The 21,609-nt window shown below is 46.6% G+C and overlaps 1 pseudogene; it reads left to right on the forward strand.

Annotated features, from left to right (window-relative positions):
* Positions 1-13,636: 13,636 nt before the first annotated feature.
* LOC103743751 lies at positions 13,637-14,702 on the forward strand (annotated as a pseudogene).
* The last annotated feature ends 6,907 nt before the right edge of the window (positions 14,703-21,609 follow it).

A 21,609-nucleotide genomic window follows, 5' to 3' on the forward strand; every position in this document is an offset into this window, starting at 1 on the left:
GGTAGAGTGCTCACCTAGCATTCACAAGGTCCTGAATGGGTCTCATGAAGCACAGGCTGACCTTGAATTTGCTATGTAGCCAAGGATGACCTTGAACTCCTTAGCCTCCTGACCCCACCTCCCTAGTGCTGGGATTATAGTCGTGGGCCACAATGTCCAGTTTATATGGTGCTGGGGATGGAACCCAGAACTTTATGCATGATAGGCCAGTACTCTGTGCTCTGAGCAATAGCTTCAGGCTAAAAGAGGCTACAGAGAGCTTCCCGACCCTCCCACCACAGGACAGACTAAAGGGCAGGCTGTGAGCAAAGAAGCAACCTTCACTAGGTAATCTGCCCTGCCTTGATTTTAGATTCCAAGTCCTCAAAACAGTGAGAAATACAGAGCCTAGTGGATCTAGCCTGCAGCCCTAGCACTCTGGAGACTGAGGCAGGAGGGTGAGTTGGAACCTGTCTCAAAACACAAACAACACACACATAAATATCAAAACTGTGGGAAATAATTGTTGGTTGCTTAAGCTACCCAGACTGGCACTAGTTTTCTTACAAAAGCTGTAAGGATACAAACTCAAGTCAGTTCTTACACAGCCCAAAGTGGGGACACACCCTGGTTATTGAACATCCCTGCACGCTGCAGACTCATTTCAGTGAAGCTGATTTATTCCTTACCTCTTCCTGCTCAGGGTGTGTTATTTCTGAAGTTCTACAGGAAAAACTTGTTCAAGAATCATTTCATTATTCTAGGTGGGGATATAAGATTATTAAACTGGGTGTGGTGGTGCCTGCCTGTAATCCTAGCACTCGGGAAACAGAGGCAGGAGGCTTGCTTAGAGTGTGAAGCAAGCCCAGGCTACACAATGAGAATTGGTCCCTCCTCTCCCTAAAGTTGAGATTGTTCCACAGCTGTTTATTCTGGAACCTACTGTGATAGATGGTAATTAAATCCTCCTCTGCTCTGGGAGGCTGTGCGGGTGCTTGTTTTTGTTTGGGGTTCTTCACACTCCCCTTTCCTCCCTCCTTCCTTCTTCCTTCTCTCTCTTTTTTAAATATTTCTTTTATTTTTAGTCATTTGTAAATGTATATGCCTGTACCTGCATCTATGCACAAGTATTGGAGCCTATAGAAGCCAGAAATGTGGGATCCTCTGGAGGTGGAATTACAGGTGGTTGTTAGCTGCCTGACATGGGTGCTGGGAATTGAACTCAGGTCCCTAGGATGAGCAGTACATGCTCTTAGCCACTGAGGCATCTCTCCAGCCTTGTGTTTTTAAAAACTTTATTTGTGCCGGAGAGATGACTCAGCTGGTAAAGGTGTTTGCCACAAAACCCTGTTGACCTGAGTTAAATCTCTGGAACTCATGAAAAGGTAGAAAGAACCAACTCCACAAAGTTGTCCTTTGACCTCCACACGTTCTGTGGCACGTGCACACCCACACACATCATGCACACGCAATAATTGCCGTGAACCAAGACTCCGACCAGCAGAGCCGAGGAAAGGACAAGACGGACGCCAAGGTGAGGTTCAAGCAATTCTCTTTCCCTTTATTCTTCGTCATCCCACAATATATACCCTCATCAGATCCATCCTACAATCAGACCGTCACATGGAGCCAATCAGGACATGAGCACGGGGCTAACATGCAGGCAGAGCAGCAAATCATTGGGCCACGCAATAGAATCATGCTCGGTGACGTATCATGTCAGGCAGGCTGCGCGTGATCGAGCTTACAGCGCTTGCGCGAGTTGGAGCAAACAAGTGAGGGTCACGAGGCTTGGCAGCCAGCCAGGGCGCCATCTTGGCCGGCTTGACCGCGCCCGCTTCCCACAAATAATAATTTAAAATTTTTTATTTGTACTTTTATGTGTAGGGGTGTTTCGCCTCCCTATATGTAAGTGCACCACATGTGTTCAGTGCCTGCAGAGGCCAGAAGAAGGTATCAGGTCCCTTGGAACTAGAGTTTAAATGGTTGTTAGCCACCCACCCACACAGGTGCTGGAAACCCAACTGGGGTCCTCTATAAGAGCAGCCAATGCTCTTAACTGCTGGCCATCTCTCTAGTTCCTCCCTCCAAATTTAAAAATGTGTGTGTGATTTCAAGCATGCCTGTGTCACAGGGCTTATGTGGAGGTCAGAAGATGACCTTTAGGAGTTGGTTCTCTCCTTCCACCATGGAGTCCAGGCATCAAACTCAGGTTGTCAGGCTTGGCAGTAAGTGCTTTTACCCACTGAGCCATCTCACCAGCCCCCATCTATTTAAAATGCCAACAATGAGGGGCTGGAGAGATGCTCAGTGATTAGGAGCACTGGCTGCTCTTGTAGAGAACCTGAGTATGGTTCCTAGCACCCACATGGTGGCTAAGAATCTTCCATAACTGGGATTCCAGTGGATCCAATGCCCTTTTGGCCTCTTCAGGCATTACATACATGTAGTACATATATGTAGGAAAAACACTCATGCATGTAGGAAAAACACTCATACACATAAATCAAAAATAAAATTAAATGCCAATAGATGGGGCCTGGTGAGATGGTTCAGTAGGTAAAAGCACTTTCTGCCAAGCCTGACAACCTGAGTTTTACCCCCAGGACCCACATGGTGGAAGGAGGAACTGACTCCTGCAAGTTGTCCTTTGATCTCCTCACATATATACACACTCAAAAAATAAAGTGCATAAAATGCCAGAGGTAATAACCCTTTTTTTGAGGACACTTTAAGGATCAGCTGTTAGCAGTTATTCTGACATTGTTCTTTTTGATGGGACTTAGTATGTTGCCCAGGTTGGCCTCCAACTTGTGGACTCAGGTTGTGCGTCAACTTGAGTAACTAGGATCACAAACAGGTGCTACCACACCTGGCTCAACAAAACACTTTTTTAAAAAGCTGGGTGTGGTGCTTTAATCTCAGCACTCTGGGAGGCAGAGGCAGTGAGTTCAAAGCCAGCCTGGTCTGCATAGTAAATTCTAAGACAGCCAGGGCTGCACAGTACATCTCTCTCAGAAAAACAGAGGAAGAAAGAAAAGCAAACAAGGGAAGGGTGTGCTGGGAACGTGGCTCAGTTGGTGAGCACTCATCTAGCATGCACAAAGCCCTGGGTTCAATCCCCAGCACCAGAAAATTTGGCTTGATAGAACACACCTTTAATAACAGCACCTGGAAGGCAGGGGCAGGAGAATTAGAAGTTCAAGGTCATTTTGGCCATATAGAGAATTCAAGGCCAGCATGGGCTAAATGACACCTCCACACCCCTACCCTCTCCCTCCCCCACCCCCAGAGGAAAGAGACTACATTGTGACTGGGAAATTGATACAGTGTAACCAGCATCAAGCAGCAATATATTCCAGTCAACAGATTTTAAGCACAGATAAAATATGCTCCTGCCATGAGGCTGAAATGATGAAATCTTCCTGAAGCTAAAAGTCCTGGAACTCCAGCTATCACACAGAAGTTGTCAAGGTCCCCACAGTGAGAAGGCCAGGAAGCTTGCTTCTCAAGCCCACCAAGAAATGAAGTGTCACCCTAAAGTTTCCTGCCTAGCCTAGAAACAGTGTAACAAAAATAATGTTTGAGCCTCTCAGAAGTGGGGCTATAGCTCCAAGGAGCCCTCCTCAAAGGCATCACTAGAGATAAAAGATAGTACATCAAAAGAATATAGGGCCTAGAGTTGGAGAGATGGCTCAGTCATTAAGAGTACTGGCTGCTCCTGCAGAGGACCCCGGTTCGATTCCCAGCACCCACATGGAAGCTAACAACTATCTTTAAACTTCAGGGGACCTAAACCAGGGCACCAGGCACCCATGTGGTAAACATAAAAACATGCAGGCAAAGTACTCATACACATAAAATAAAAATAAATCTTAAAAAAGAATGTAGGGGCTGGAGATGTGGCTCAGTTGGTAGAGTGCTCACCTAGCATGGACAAGATCCTGGGTTCCATCCCCAGCTCAAAAAAAAAAAAAGTTTAAAGAAAAGTGTGGCGCCTCGTGGGGTGGGGCACACCTTTAATCCCAGCACTTGGGAAACATCTCTGTGAGACTGAGGCCAGCCTGGTCTATATAGCAAGTCATAGGCCAGCTGGGGCTATAGGGAGACCCTATCTCAAAGAGACCAAAACAAACAAAAACAAATAAAAAACAGTGTGGTGGCACACACTTGTAACCTAGGGCTTAGGAGATAGAGGCAGGAGTATCATCCTTAGGTACATTGGTAGTCTCAGGTCACCTTGGGCTTTAAGAGACCATGTCTCAAAAAAAAAAAAAGAGAGGAGCTGGCAAGATGGCTCAGCAGGTAAAGGTCCTTGCTGCCAAGCCAGATGACTTGTGTTTGATCCCTGAGACCTTCATGGTGAAGGAGAGAACTGACTTCTTCAAGCTGTCCTCTTACCTATATGAGGGTTCTGTGACACGGCAACATACACACATGTTAATAATAATAAATAAAATAAAAGAGGGCTGGAGATATGGCTCAGTTGGTAGAGTGCTTGCCTAGCATACTTGAAGCCCTAGGTTTCAACCCCAGCATCATATAAACCAGGTGCGGTAGAACACATCTGTAATCTCAGGACTCTGAAGGCTGAGGTGGGAGGATCAGGAGTTGGAGGCCAGCCTGGTCTACATAGTGAGTTTAAGGCCAGCCTGGAAAACTTAGCAAGATCAGTCAAGCAACCAGTCAACTAAACAAAACAACACATGGTTTTGCCTTTTGTCCACTTACAGCTGTGTCTTAGACCACTCCTTCAAATTTATTTAGTTACATGAGTCATAATTAAATCCACCTGTTTCCTTTTGATTACTATCTAGCCTATTTGTGTCACAAAATGCTGTCATAAATAACCTTACAAATACTTACTGTAAAATAAGTCTCTACCACATGGGATGGCTGGGACAAAGGCTCAACACATTTTCAAAGTTATGGAAACCTCCAAATTGACCTCTGTAAAAATCCTGTGTGGCCGGGCGTGGTGGCGCACGCCTTTAATCCCAGCACTTGGGAAGCAGAGGCAGGTGGAATTCTCTGTGAATTCAAGGCCAGCCTGGTCTACACAGTGAGTTTCAGGACAGCTGGGGCTACAGGGAGACCCTGTCTCAAAAAGACCAAAACAAAAATATAAAATCCTGTGTAGACTCTTACCCACACAGTCCTTTCCCTACATGGCATTTATCAGACTTTGGGACCATTGCCTGTCTGATAAAGAGAAAGTGGCATCAAAGTGTGGACTTAGTGTGCATTTCTGTCTATAAATGAGGGTTTATATTTGTTTATAGATTTATAAGACATGTGGGCTGGGGATGTAGTTCAGTAGGAGAGCCCCTGCCTAGAATCCCCCAGGGAGGGGCTGGGGTGTGGCTCAGTGGTAAAGTTCCTGCTAACATGTTAAAGTCCTTGATTTTCGATCCCAGTGTGTGCGCACACACACACCGTGGTTTGAATGAGAAATGTTCCCAATAGGCTCATATATTTGAACATTTGATCCCCAGTTGGTGGCACTGTTTGGAGTGATTATTGTTGTTAGGAGGTACAGCCTTACTGAAGGAAACATCACTGGGGGCAGGCTTTGAGGGTTGATAGCCTTACCCTGTTTCTCGCCCCACCCCACACCCCATGTGGATGAACATGTGATCAGCCACATCCTGCTGCCATGCCAGCCTTCCCTGCCATGATGGGACTCTGGCCTTCTGGGACCCTAAGGCAAAATAAATCTTAAGTTTTGGTCATGGTATTTTATCACAGTAACAAAAAAGTAACTGATACAGATGTGTGCATGTGTACACACACACAGTCTGTGGTGTTCACAAAATGCCCAGGCTGCCCAGCCACACAGCTCTCAGAACCTCACCCCAGTGTGAAGTGAATGTAGGTGGGTATACAGGAATCCAGCATGATCTGAAGACGGGATGGGGTTTGTGATGCCTGTACAGCTTCAAGGTATCTGGTCCCAAAGTTCCTATTACTTACTGAGGGTAAAACGTAACTTGGCAGAGGAGACCAGGAGCCACTGAATCCTGTGACTAAAGCAAATTTGACTGCGAGGAACAGAGTTTGCTGAGTCACAACAAAAAACACGTCACACTGGAGATTTTGCTGCCAAAGAATCTGACTATGAGGGAACGTGGCAGAAGCAGAAAGGCACATGATCAGAAGGAGTGATAACCAGCCATTGATCTTCCTGGGCCAAGGTCATGAAAGAGAGTGTGATTGACATAGAAGGCTGGATTTGTCCTCTCCTGACTTTCTAAATGACTGGAGATCTTTTGTTTTGTTTTGGTTTGGGGACTCTCTCTCTCTCTCTCTCTCTCTCTCTCTCTCTCTCTCTCTCTCGACAGGGCTTCATCATGTGGCCCATGCTGACCTGGAACTCGAAATTTTCTTGCCCCAACCTGAGACTACAGGTATGCACCACTATGTCTGGCTCCTTATATAAAACAGCCTAGCTAGATGTGGGGTGCATGTTTTTAATCCTAGCACTCAAGAGGCAGAGACAGTGGATCTCTGTGACATCAAGGCCAGTCTGGTCTACGTGCCAAGTTCTAGACCAGCCAGCACTACATAGTGAGACCTTGTCTCAAAAAACAACAAAATAAATAAAAAATAAAACAGCCTAGTGGATATTGCAAATAAAATGTTTTATACTATGTTTAATGTTTGGAGTTGAGTTTTGTTGTTTTGAGACAGAGTCTCTCTGTAGCCCCAGCTGGCCTGAAACTCCCTGTGTAGAGCAGGCTGCCCACAATCTCGTAGAGATTTGCCTGCCTCTGCCTCCCAAGTGCTGAGATCGAAGGTGTGGCCACCATGCCTGACCTAAGCTTTAATGTTTTAAAAATATATAAAAATAGGGCTGGAGAGATGGTTCAGGGGTTAGGAACAGTGGTGGCTCTCGCAGAGGGCCTGGGGTAGATTCCCAGCACCCACATGGCAGCCAACAATGGTCTTTAACTCCAGTTACAAGGGACTGACACCCTCTTCTGACCTCTGTGGGCACTGACAATACACTCATTACATAAAAATTATATATATTACATACACACACACACACACACACACACACACACACATACACACACACACACATGTATAGTAATGGGGGCCAGTGAGATGGCTCTTTGGGTAAAGACCCTGCTGCAGACATTTGATAATCTGAGTCCAATTTCTGTAACCCACAGAGTGGAAGAGAGCTAACTCCTGGAAGTTGTCCTCTGACCTCCACACACATGCTGTGACACATTGGTGTCAACACACACACAGAGTAAATAAATTTTTTTTTTTAAATTAAGGTTGGAGAGATAGCTCAGCAGTTAAGAGCACGTGGCTCTCACAGAGGACCTGGGCTTGATTCCCACCACCCACGTTAAGCAGGTCACAATCACCTGTAGCTCCCACTCCAGAGGATCCAAAGCCCCTTCTGAACTCTCCAGGTATTAAACTCAAATGCAGAAACCTACATTCAGACACACACGCATACACATAAAAAGAAATCTAAAGAGAAAAATAAAATCACTTAGTAGAGTTGGGCATGGAGGCATATGACTCTAATCCTAGCACTCAGGATGCTGAGACAGGAAGATGTCTAATTTGAAGCCACCCTGGGGCTACATAGCAAGATTATGTCCTAAGAAACAAAGGAGCCAGGTGTGGTGGCACAGGCTTTAGTTGCAGCACTCCAGAGATAGAGGCAGGCAGAGCTCTGTGAGATCAAGGCCAGCTGGGTCTACATAGTGAGTTCCAGGTCAGCAGAGGCTACAGAGAGACCCTGACTCAAAAAACAAACAAAGGAAGAAAGAAAAGAAGAAAGAAAGCTGGCGAGATGACAGAGCTGATGTAAGCACTTGCTGCAAAAGTCTGACAATCTGGGTTCAATCTCCAGAACACACATAAAAGTAGAACATACACACTCCCTAAGAACATGACTTACCCATGAATGCCATGGGACACATATACCCATACACATATCACACACAAAAAATTTAAATTAAATTAAAAATAACCTGAAACAGCTGGGCGTGGTGGCACACACCTTTAATCCTAGCACTCGGGAGGCAGAGGCAGGCGGATCTCTGTGAGTTCAAGGCCAGCCTGGTCTACATAGTGAGTTCCAGGACAGCTGGGGCTACAGGGAGAACCTGTCTCAAAAAGATCAAAAAGCTATTTAGACAATAACTCAGATTATAGTCATTGCTGTGCGTACAGTTTTTTAAATACTTGTTTTTATTTTATGTATATGAGTATTTTCCCTGCCTGTGTATAACTGCACTCATGCCTGCAGTGTGTAGAGTTTTATTTACCAGTGCTGTGTGCAGAGCAGGTAAATTCTTTCATGAAATGTCGAGGCTTTCTAGATATTTTTTCTTGCTTGATGTATGTAAAAGCAGAAGTTGGGACTAGAGAGATGGCTCAGTGCTTAAGAGCACAGGCTGCTTTTGCAGAGGATCTGGGTTCGATTCCCAGCACCACATGGTGGCTAACAGCCATCCCTAATTCCAGTTCCAGGGGATCCGATGCCCTCTTCTGACCTCCGCAGGCATTGCATGACACGTGTGCACTTACATTCATGCAGGCAATACAGCCATACACATAAAATCAAAATAATAAAAAATTTTTAAAAATTTTTGGTCTTTTTGAAGACAGGGTCTCCCTGTAGCCCCAGCTGTCCTGGAACTCACTATGTAGACTAGACTGGCCTTGAACTCACATAGATCTGCCTGCCTCTGCCTCCCAAGTGCTGGGAGTAAAGCGGTGTACCACCACGCCTGTCTTAAAAAATAAAATATTTTTTTAAAAGAAGTAGAAGTCATGGGATGCTGCCTCCTCTGGGAAGGATGCACTGGTTGTGCTTGTTCAATGGCCTGGGGGCTGCGGGGGAAGAAGCTATAATAGATTTTGTTAGTATGTGCCACAAAGTTTTAGCTTATTCATTGCCTTGTCTGTTGCATGTGTTCAACTTTGCTGTACTGTATATATTGTACATGCTGGACAAAGGAATGCTAATTTCATAGTATCTAGTCCCTAGATATTAAAGAGGTTGCCAATGTAAAAAGAAAACAAAACAACAAAAACAACCATCACACAGGTAGACCTCAAACTTCTGATCCTCTACCTCCAACTCCCAAATGCTGGGATTATAGGTGTGCACCACCACACCCTGTTATTCAGTACTGGATATGGAACCCAGGTCTTTGTAATGCTATGCAAGCATTCTACCAACTAAGCTCCAGCCCTATGGATGGTATTTGTATTGTATGTGTAGGTATAAACACGCATAAGGTGTAGGTAGTGAATGAATATACTAGGCATATATACATTTTATATCTCCATACCTATCTCTGTTTTTATTTATTATACTTTTTTGTGTATCTGTATAGACATGCACCACCGCACATGCCACCGCACACACGTGGAAGTCAGAGGACAACTTGCAGGAGGAGTTGGGTCTATCTTTCCACCATGTGGATCCCGAGGATGGAATTCAGGTTGTCAGGCTTGGTGGCAAGTGTTCTTACCCACTGAGCCATCTTGCCGCCTCTCTGTACCTATTTACACATGTTGAAAAGCATGGATTCACACTGAGGTCTCCAGTTCAAACCCATCACCTTTAATTATTCCTTTTGACACTGTGTACTATTGCTGTTCGCTGTATTGAAGCAATCCTTCCTGCAGGGAGTACAAGGGCCAGGCGTTCCTGAAACGCCAGACTCTGGAAGCGCCTGCCAGAGGTCATAGGAGCTTTAAACGATGTCTGGGTGCGAGGAAACTGCAGTGGAGCTGTCTGCAAGTTCAGCAGGTGACTCCAGTGATGCACTGTCCTGAGTCTTCGCCATGGACTCACCCATGCCGGCATGGGCTTTTCAGCAATGCAGCTGCACCTATCACCCATGCTCCTGTGAGTGACCCCAATAAACTTGCAGGTCTCTAAGTTGAAGGTGGGTAGAATCACTTCTTTGGTCTGTTGTTACTTTATCTAACTAGAATGACTAGAAATAGACTCCTCAGCCAGGTGTGGTGATGCATGTCTTTAACCTAGCACTTGGAAGAAGCAGGTGGATCTCTGTGAATTGGAGAGCTCCAAAATGAGACCCTATCTTAAAAAAAAAATGTAATTAAAATAAGCTTCGCATATCAACGCTGTGGCTCTAGAGATAGTTGGCAAAAGCACCCCCAAAAGGATACCACCAAAGTCCAACTTGGTAAATCAATGAATCTTATTGGGGTTACTTACAGGAGCAGACTCGAAGACAGCTGCATCACCAAAAGCCCACCCTAGCATGAGTGATGGTGCAGGAATGCAGGAAACTTGGAGTGCACTGCACCACCTGCTGGCAGAAAAACAGGTTGGAGAGTATCGTGTCCAGGTAGCTCGGTTGGTCTGAGCCTCTCCCAGGCAGCTGGGATGAAATCAAACTTTTATTAAAAGATGAAGATTTATAGCTGGGCGTGGTGGCACACTCCTTTAATCCCATCACTTGGGAGGCAGAAGCAGGCGGATCTTTGTGAGTTCGAGGCCAGCCTGGTCTACATAGTGAGTTCCAGGACAGCTGGGGCTACAGGGAGGCCCTGTCTCAAAAAGACCAAAAAAAAAAAAAACAAAAAAACATGAAGATTTATGTACACAGAGACCAGTTCTCCACAAGTGGAGAGGGAGCTTGGGAAACAGAAATCCAATGCCCTGCCCTAAGAGTCTGTGTTTTTAAGGGTTTTAGTAGGTTCCGGTCCCCTAATTTTGAATTGGTCAATTTCAACAAAGAAGAGAAGATGGACAGGGCTGATAGGTTTATGGTCTCAAATAATGAGGTGTCCAGGTATGGCCAGGTCTTTTCTGGATTGTTTTCAATTAGTCTGACAGAAAGAGACTTCTGTTGGCTAGAGACGAAACCCCCCAAGCCATTCTCTTGGGTCCAGAAGATGGAAGTGTGCATCTTTATTCATTCATCGGTGGCCCCTTCCCTCTCTAGCCTGTCCAAAAATTTGTCTAGCTCCTGGTTCCTCAGAAGCATAGTGTCTGAGGGGGGCTCTCAGCCGTCCTTACTGCTTCTATAACCTTGGGGAGAGAGGGGCCTGGTGTATCTGGTCAGTTTCAAGGACTTCCTGAGACTTCTGAGCTATTTACTTCCTGGGTCTTAAGAAACTTCCCTTAAGAACTCCAGGAGCTTTAGCTCACTTCCTTCCATGGATGGTCTTAAGGAGGAAATCTCTGAGCAACACCTTTGGGGGATAACTTACCCTCTGCCCAGCCTGTGGGGGATTATGTTGATTAGGTTAATTGAGGTGGGAAGACCCATACTGAAACTGGGCTACACCATTCCCTGGGCCATATAAAAAGGAGAAATCGAGAGGGCTGGGGAGATGGCTCAGCAGTTAAGAGCACTGGCTGCTCTTGCAAGAGGACCCAGGTTTGAATCCCAGCACCCACATGGCAGCTAACAACCATCTGTAACTCCAGTTCCAAGGGACCCAACACGCTCTTCTGACCTCCATAGGCATTGTACTACATGACTGCACTTTTCACACATGGAGGCAATACACTCATACACACAAAAATAAAAATAATAAAGACAATATTTTTAAAAAGGAGAAATCAGGCCAAGCACTAGAGTTCATAGGTTTCTGCTTCCTGAATGTGACCAGCTACTTGACTTCCTGCAAGGATGACCTGTACCCTTGAACTCTGAGCTAAAGGAAACCCTCTGTCCTTTGAGTTGCTTCTTTCCAGGGATTCGTGCTTCCCTTCTGTGCTCTCTCCACCCCAGGAAGGCCCAACTCCCACCTCTGGGAGGCTGTCTTGAGCATCCCAGTGTCTGTTCCCACACCACCCCAGGCCTCAGAATTACATTGTTTATAAAACCCAGGAAACAGAAGACGAAAGTGCCTGTTCCTGCTTTGTGCGGGGAATTTTTTAAAAATTACAAATACTGTACACATGTGGTGCACTTACATACATGCAGGAAAAACACTCATACACATAAAAATAATAAAGTATTTTCTTAAAAATTACAACTGTGGCCGGGTGTGGTGGCGCACGCCTTTAATCCCAGCACTTGGGAGGCAGAGGCAGGCAGATCTTTGTGGGTTCAGGCCAGCCTGGTCTACATAGTGAGTTCCAGGACAGGTGGGGCTACAAAGAGACTGTCTCAAAAAGACCAAAAAATAAAAATAAAAAATATAACTGCAAGCCATTTAGCATATTTCTTTTTTAAATTTTCATTTATTTGTATTTTTAAAATATTTTATTTAGGGGCTGGAGACATGGCTCAGCAGTTAAAAACACTGGCTGCTCTTACAGAGGACCTTGATTCAGTTCCCAGCACTCACATGGTGGCTAACAACCATCTTTAACTCCAGTTCCAGGGGATCCAACACCCTCTTCTGCATTGCATAACACAGGTGCATTTACACACATGCAGGCAATACACTCATACGCATAAAATAAGATAATAAATAATGCCTGTGGAGGTCAGAGGAGGGTGTCATATCCCCTGGAACTAGAGTTACAGACAGCTGTTAGCAGCCATGTGGGTGCTAGGAATCAAACCTGGGTCCTCAGCAAGAGCAGCCAGTGCTCTTAACTGCTGAGGCATCTCTTTAGCCCCTTGTTTGTATTTTTTATGGGTATGAGTGTTTTGCCTGCATGCATGTGTGTAAGTGCACCACACATGTGCAGTACCCTCAAGGCCAGAAGAGGGTACAGGTGGCTGTGAGCTGCCATGTAGGTGCTGGGGATGGAACCCAGGTCCTCTGCAAGAGCAGCAAATACTTTCAACCACTGAGCATCTCTCCAGCCTCTCATTTGGTATATTTCAAAAACTGCAATAATTGGGAGAAATCTCAGTGGTGAAAGTGCTTACCACACACAAATATGAGGACCAGAGTTTGGAGCCCCAGAACCCATTTAGAAAGCTGGTTATGAGCCAGGCGTGATGGCACACACCTTTAACCCCAGCACTTGGGAGGCAGAGGTAGGTGGATCTCTGTGCGTTTGAGGCCAGCCTGGTCTACATAATGAGTTCCAGCCTAGCTGGGACTATAGGGAGACCCTGTCTCAAAAACACAAACAACAACAACAAAATAATAAAATAAAATATATGCACATAAGGGTACTCTTGGGGCTAGATGGCGCCTTTGGGGCTGAAGGCTGTGGAAGGGGAAATATGACAGCGAGAGAAAGATACAGCCTGCCCCACCTCAGACTGGAGTGTTTGAACCCCAGAAGTTAAGGGGCTGGGCTCATGGGGTCCACAGTGCACTGGTGGTATGTGAGTGCTCAGGTGGCGTGCACATGCTTCACGAGGGGGTGACGAAGGGGACACATTCTCTTTGGCATCATGTCTATGGAGCCTCTACAGCCTGAAGACCTAGCAGTCCAGGTTCTAAGGCTCAGAAATTCTGAGCGGAGTCATTCGGAGCATTAAAAAGGATGGTGAGTGGAAGGTGTTTATGACAGACCACCCAAGCATGTGGATCCTGTCGTTGTGCTGTAAAATGTCAGACATCCTTGCAGAGGGCATTAACATCGTGGAAGATACCAACAAATGTCAAGACCCCATTCCCAGCTTGGAGGCCATTTATTTGCTAAGCCCTACAGAAAAGTCAGTTCAGGCCCTGATTGCAGACTTCCGAGGGACCCCGACCTTCATCTACAAAGCAGCCCACAATGGACCTAGCGGCAGACCCTGTGTCCCCACTCTTGCATGAACTCACGTTTCAAGCCGTGGCCTATGACCTGCTGGACACTGAACAGGACACATACAGATATGAGACCAAGGGACTAAGTGAGTCCCCGGAGAAGGCTGTACTCCTGGATGAAGATGATGACCTATGGGTGGAGCTTTGACACATGCACATAGCAGATGCCTCTAAGAAGGTCACAGAACTCCTGAAGATGTCCTGTGAGAGCAAGCGATTGACCACTGACAAGGCCAATATCAAAGACCTGTCCCACATTCTGAAAAAGATGCCTCAGTATCAGAAGGAGCTGAACAAGTATTCTATGCACCTGCATTTAGCTGATGACTGCAGGAAGCACTTCAAGGGCTCTGTGGAGAAGCTGTGCAGTGTGGAGCAGGACCTGGCCACCGGCTCTGACGCAGAGGGGGAGAAGATCAAGGATGCCATGAAGCTGATTGTCCCAGTTCTGCTGGATACAGCAGTACCACCCTACAACAAGATCTGGGTTCTGTTGCTCTACATTCTTTTGTGGAATGGTGTGAGTGAGGAAAACTTAACCAAGTTGATCCAGCATGCCAATGTGCAGGCCTAGAGCAGCCTTATCCAGAACGTGGAGCAGCTGGGGGGCATCGTCACCAACTCCCTGGGCTCTGGGACCTCCAACTGGCCGGAGCGGAGGGAACGCATAGAGCCCACCTATCGGCTGTTTCGCTGGTCCCCAGTCATCAAGGACATGATGGAGGACGTGGTAGAGGACCAGCTGGACTGAAAGCTGTGGCCCTTGGTGTCAGACCCTGCCCCTACACCTAGTTCCCAAGCTGCAGTCAGTGCATGATTTGGCCACCGGCATAAGAACAAAGCTGGCGTCGAGGCTCGGGCTGGGCCCAGGCTCATCGTGTACATAGTGGATGAGGGCTGCCTATGAGGTGACCAGGGCCACCGAGGGCAAGTGGGAGGTACTCATAGGTTCTTCACACATCCTTACCCCGACCCACTTCCTTGATGACCTCAAGATCCTGCATCAGAAACTGTAGGACATTGCTCTGCCCTGAACCTGTCCGCTGTCTCTGCATCCTCCTGTTCCAGAGAAATAAACTCTTCCCTCTGTCTTCCAAATATATATATGCACATAAAATATAAATAAATAAATAAATCATTTAAAAAAAATTATTTATTATTTTTATTTTATGTGTATGAGTGTATTGCCTGCGTGTATGTGAGTGCACCGATGTTGTGCAGTGCCACGGAGGTCAGAAAACAGCTTTGGATTTCCCTGGAACTGGAGTTAAGGACGATTCGTAGCCGCCATGTGGGTCCTGGGAATTGAACCCAGGTCCTCTACAAGAGCAGCCAGTGCTCTTAACCGCTGAGCCATCTCTCCAGTCCCATAAATAAATTATTTTTAAAAAGGTAGCTGGGGTGATACATGCTTATAATCCCAGCACTGAGGATAAGAAGATAGTTGGATCCCTGGGGCTCAATGGACGGCCAGCCTAGCCTAATTGGCAAGTTCCAGGTCTCAGTGAGAGAATCTGTCTCAAAAAGCCAAGCGGAACCAGGTGTGGCGGCGTACACCTTTAGTCTGAGGCAGAGACAGCCTTATCTATGTAGGAGTTCCAGGCTGGCCAAGGCTACAGAAAAAAAAAACACAAAAAACCTAAAGTAGATAGTAACTAAAAGGGTGCCGGAGGTTACCCTCTGACCTTCACATGCACATGTTTATATTTTTTAAATTTTCTGTGTATGAGTGTGTTGCCTACATATGTGTAAGTGCACCTGTGTTGTGCAATACCTGTGGAGGTCTGAAGAAGGTGCTGGATCCCCCAGAACTGGAGTCAAGCAGCGTTGTCAGTGCCATGTGGATGCTGGGAATCAAATCTCTTAAAGAGTAGCCAGTGCTCTTAACCGCTGAGCCAACTCTACAGCCCCAGGTACATATATTTGTATATGGCCCTGCCTACCCACAGGAACACACACCTACACACACACACACACACACACACAACAATGAAAAACTAGTAAAACTAATTATAGTGGTCTGCCTTTGCTCTAAAATGCCACTCAGTTCCCAGCAGGAGGAAATGGCAGTAAGTACGTTGGTGGACAGGCTTCCTCCTCCTCATGGTTAGTCTCAAAATGTATCTGTTGGAAGAAAAGGTTGGAGAGGAATTTTGTCCAATAAACTGAAATGGGATTCATATTCTTGTGAATTGACTGCACAAGACTCTGAGTGCAACAAAGTATTACCAATGTGTGGTTTATTTTGCCTCTTTTTTTTCGGTCTTTTTGAGACAGGGTCTCCCTGTAGTCCCAGCTGGTCTGGAACTCTGTATATAGACCAGGCTGACCTTGAACTCACAGAGATCCACCTGCTTCTGCCTCCCAAGAGGTAGGACTTGAGGCATGCATCACCACGTCCAGCCTATTTTGCATTTGGGGGGGGGTTCTTTTTGAGACAGAGTCTCCCTGTAGCCCCAGCTGTCCTGGAACTCACTATGTAGACCAGGCCGGCCTTGAACTCACAGAGATCCGCCTGCCTCTGCCTCCTGAGGGCTGGGATTAAAGGCGTGTGCCACCACGCCTGGCCTATTTTGTCTTTTAATGTATCAATCTTTTGAAGAGAATTATGGTTTTCTACCAAAGCGGGATCATGCTCTGTATTCTGGGAAAGAGCAGTGTTAAGTTATGAATAACGGCTGAAGACACAGCTCAGTGGGTAAAGTGCTTTCCCTGGAAGCAGGAGGATGTGAGTTCAATCTCTAGAACCCACATAAAAAGCTGGGTGTGGTGGTGCGGGTTTGTAATCCAAGTGCTTGGGAGACAGAAACTGGAGATCTGTGGGACTCACTGGCCAGCAGCGTAGCCTACTTGGCAGATTCCAGGTTATCAACAGACCTTGCCTCAAGAAAACAGGAGGACAGCATCTAAGAATGACAGCCAAGGTTGACCTCCGGCCTCCACATGCACCTGCACATACACAAACACACATACACGTGGTACAAAGGCTGCATAGAATTAAAAGTATGTAAGTTCCCTCTGTTCAGTTGATATCAGCTGTGGATGGTTTCATGTCCTGTAGTGAAACTTTAAAATCAGGAGGTGTTGGACCTGTGAGATGATGGTTCACTGCATAAAAGTACCTGCTGGCCAAGCCTGACCATCTGAGTTCAATCTCTGCAACCCACAGAGGAAGGAGAGAACCGATTCCCAAGATGCCAACTGAGCCACATCTCCAGCTCAGAAACATTGCTTTTAGGACAGTGCAGAGAAGATTCTGGAAAGATGTCCACATGCCCCTATGGCTTTCCTTCATGAGAATGGAGAAACCAGCCACTGAAAAACAGACTAAAGATACAGCTATTTGTGGATAATCCAGTGATTTTATCTTTAAAAAAAAAATTGTTATTTTGGTCTTTTTGAGACAGGGTCTCCCTGTAGCCCCAGCTGCCCTGGAACTCACTATGTAGACCAGGCTGGCCTTGAACTCACAGAGATCCGCCTGCTTCTGCCTCCCGGGTGCTGGGATTAAAGGCGCGCACTACCACGCCTGGCCTAAATTTTTTTATTTTATTAAAATATTTTATTCCTGTTGTGTGTGCATGTGTGTGATGTGTATGTGGGCATGTGTGTAGAGGTCAGAGGACAACCTTGGGGAATCAGTTCTCTCCTTCCACCTTTGTTTAGGTTCCTGGGATCAAATTCAGGTCATACCAGGAGTGGTGGCTCAGGCCTTTAATCCCAGCACTCCTGAAGACTAGGTGGGGAGAGCTCTGGGTTCAAGACCAGCCAGATCTACAAATCAAGTTCCAGGCCAGCCACGAGCCATGGCCACACAGTGAGTAGTGAGACCCTGTTTCTCACATCCTTCATTCTTTTTTCTTTTTTTGGCATTTCTGGGGATTGAACCCAGGGTCTTGCATATACTAGGTGTTCTAGTACTGAGTCACGCCCCAGCCCCTCACTGGGGAATCCTAGGCAGGGGCTCTACCGCTGAGCCACACCCAGCCCCTCACTGGGGGATTCTAGGCAGGGACTCCACCACTGAGCCACACCCCAGCCCCTCACTGGGGATCCTAGGCAGGGGCTCTACCCCTGAGTCACACCCCAGCCCCTCACTGGGGATCCTAGGCAGGGGCTTTACCACTAGCTCCCAACTCTTTTTACCATTTTTGGTTTTGTTTCATTTTTTCATGTTTTGAGACAGGGTCTCACTAAGTAGATCTGGCTCACTGGCTGGCCCAGAATTTGCTGACCCAGATCAGGTCACCCTTGAACTCTCAGAGATCCGCCTGCCTTTGACTCCTGAGTGCTGGCACTAAAGGCATGCACCACCACACCAGACACTCTTTAGAAATAACTTTGTATCTGTTTTAAACATTTCACACTGGAGCCTCACCTCAGAATCTCTGCTGTGTATGTCAGGATGACATGGGGACCCATTGGCTGACAGACCACAGTTTGCACATTTAAATGTATCAACGAAATAAATCTTTAAAAGGGGGATGGCTCATTGGTTAAGAGTACTTGCTGTTCTTGAGAGGACCAGAGATCAGTTCCCAGTCCCCATATGGTGGCTCAACCATCTGTAACTCCATCTCCAGGGAATACAGCACCCTCTTCTGGCTTCTGTGTGTATCTGCATATACATGCACATATATATACACACATACACACAAATACAAATAAAATAATTTTAAAAAACAAATTAATAAACATATCAATGCTTTTTTGTTTTCTGTAAGATTCATTTTTATTATGGGGCTAGAGAGATGGCTCAGTGGTTAAGAGTACTAGCTGATCTTACAGAGGACCTAGGTTCAGTTCCCAGCACCCACATGGCAGCTAACAACTGTCCATAACTCCAGTTCCACAGGATCCAACACCATCTTCTTGCCTGCACACACATGGTACACATACATACATATGTTCTCGTCTGGCCTCCACAGGCATAGCATGCACATGATGCACATATATACCAGCAGGCGAACATTCATACACATAAAAATCACATTTTTAAACTCTTATTTTACGTGTATGCCTGCATGTGTGTAAGTGCACCACATTGTGCAGTGCCCTGAGGAGGTCAGAAGAGGGTGTCGGATCCTCTGGAACTGAGTTAAGGATGGTTGTTAGTCACTATGTGGGTGCTGGGACCCAAACCTGGGTCCTCAGCAAGAGCATACAAGGCTTTTAACCATTGAGCCATCTGTCCAGCCCGTTTTGTGTGTGTGTGTGTTTTTTGACGCAGTTCTCACTCTGTAGTCCAGTCTGACCTGGAATTCATAGTGATCCTCCTGCCTCAGACTCCCAAGTGCTGAGAGTACACTTGCAATGTGTGCCACCACCCACAGGTTCACTACGCATGTAAAGCTTTCTCCACACCCAGGTCACAGAGGTGCTTCCCAAAGTTTGATTTCCTCTCGCTCTGGGGTGCTCTCACTCAAGTCCGTTGATCCACGTGGCATCAACTCAGCATTCTTTGGAGCTGCTGGGATTGTCTTTAGTCTCTAGTTTCCTTATTTATTTCTTTTCAATGCATGTATGTACAAAGTCCCAAGTGCCAGGTATCCAGGGCCAACTTCCTTTGGTGCTGGCTGTTGATTCCTGTGTGGCACTGGTAACCCAGGGACTGTGAACTGAATCCCCAGGGTTTCAAACAATTGGTCCATTCAGTGGAGAAGCATCTGGTGAGGGAGCAGGTTCTGCAGGTTCCAGGTCTCCTGGAGGTGACAAGTACAGGCTCCAATACAGATCCCCCTGATCTCCACATCCTGGTACGCACACGCTCTGTGGTCCTGTCCCGTCAACCTGGGTTAGCTTAAGTGATGAATCCAAGTGGAACATCACTCCTGATGTGCTTGAACTCCCCTTTCTGCCTCTCTGTCTCTGTCTCTCTGTGTCTCTGCCTCTGTTTCTCTCTCACTCTCTGCATCTCTGTCTCACTCTGTCCCTATCTCTCTGTCTCTGTCTTTCTGCCTCCATTTGTCTTTCACAGTACCTGTCCCTTGCTCTGGTAACAGCTGGCTGCCAACTCACGAGGACCCCTCAGCCGCCTATAGAGATGCCAGCAAACGCCAAAGGACAGAAGCTGCAGCCAACAGCCTTGGGAGTGAGCTTGGATGTGGATTCTCCAGTCTCAGTCAGCCTCTGGATGAATGTACGTCTGGCCAACCGCTTGAACTAGAATTCATGAAAACCTGTGAGCTGTTCCTCACTCTCAGATTTGTGGTGTAGGGACTGTACCCAGGGTCTTGCACATGTGAGGCAAGTCCCCACCACTGAGCCGTGTCCTCAGCCCTGAATATTTGCTTTTCTGAGCCATGAATAACTGGGGCAGGAGGGCAACTTCTTTCCTAGCAAGAGAACTAGAACACTGCAGGAGAGAAACAGGGAAGGGTCAGTTTGGAAGAGCAGAGGCATCCTACGTCTGACATACATGCAGAAGATACTGGGGAAGTAATTCCTGAGCAAGGTGATTTAAAAAAAAAAAAATAAATACATCAACTTGGATTCTGGCCCCAGGTCCCAATACAAGATTCTGAAAACTCTGGTAATTCTCTGCACAAAATAGGGTAGTCTGTTGTTGCAATGTTTAATCTTTGTCCTTAATTCCTGTCTTTTGTCCAGGGCAGGTGACTCAACATCAATGCCCAGGTAGAGGCCTAACCATGAGGACCCACCCAAGATTAGAAGATGAGTTATCAGCCCCACCCGACCCTCCACTCCCAGAGTCCCAGTGTTTAATCTGTCTTCTGGGATAAAGCCGAGTTATCAGTCTTACTTCTTGGATGAAGCCGCCATAAAATCCCTCCTGTGCAGGGAGGCCGGGGGACAGACTGTGCAGCTCTGCTAATTCCGCTGCTCTCATCCCATTACAGCATAGAAGACAGCCTTGGCCTCCAAGGATGAGAGATTCTGCCTACACACTCCGTAGCCTACAACCAGCTAGTGTCCCCGATCTGGTTAATTTCTACACTGCTTCAAGACAGAGAGATAGCCTCAGATTCCTGGGATGAAGTTCATTCTCAAAACCTACCCCTCCCCCAAATCTACAGGCAATCCCAAACTCTAAATTTCTTACCTGGGCTTCTGTATGAGTTGGGATACCCTGAACCCCAAATTCTCCTTTTTGGTTTGCCACTGTGACTCACAGAAGTCAGAAAAACATTTTCTTAAGTTTACAGGCTGTTTGTTTGTTTGTTTGGGACAGGGTCTCCCTGTAGCCCCAGTGGCCTGGAACTTGCTTTGTAGACCAGGCTGGCCTCAAACTTACAGAGATCTTGCCTGCCTCTGCCTCCCAAGTGCTGGGATGAAAGGCATGTACCACCATGCCTGGCCACAGGTTGCTTTTTTTTTAAGATTTTATTTAGTTTAGTAGGTATAGTGGCACATGCCTTTAATCTCAGCACTCAGGAGGCAGAAGCAGGCAGGTCTCTGTGAGATTCAGGCCAGCCTGGTCTACATTACAAGTTCTAGGCCAGTTGGGGCTACAGAGAGACCCTCTCTCAAAACAAACAAAAGATTTTATTTATTTTATGTATAAATGTTTGCCTGCATATATGCATATGTGCAACACTTATGTATAGCACCCACAGAGGCCAGAAGAGGGCGTTGGATCCCCTGGAACTGGAGTTGCATATGGTTGTGAGCCACCATGTGGGTGCTGGGAACCGAACTCAGATCTTCTGAAAGAGCAGCAACTGCTCTTAACCACTGAGCTCTCTCACTGAGCTCATCAACATGCTGGTTGATTTTTTTTCTTTTCTTTCTTTTTTTTAAGTTTTTTTATTTTTTGCCCTATTAGGAATGGAACCCAGAGCTCAAACATTCCAGGCAAGCAAACTACTTCTGACCCACACCCCAGCCCTCTACTGGGGGATCCTAGGCAGGGGCTCCACCACTGAGTCACACCCCAGCCCCTCACTGGGGGATCCTAGGCAGGGGCCCTACTGCTGAGCC

Source organism: Nannospalax galili, unplaced genomic scaffold (genome assembly GCF_000622305.1).
Source record: "Nannospalax galili isolate Female #2095 unplaced genomic scaffold, S.galili_v1.0 scaffold960, whole genome shotgun sequence".
In the NCBI taxonomy this organism is placed as follows: Eukaryota; Metazoa; Chordata; class Mammalia; order Rodentia; family Spalacidae; genus Nannospalax; species Nannospalax galili.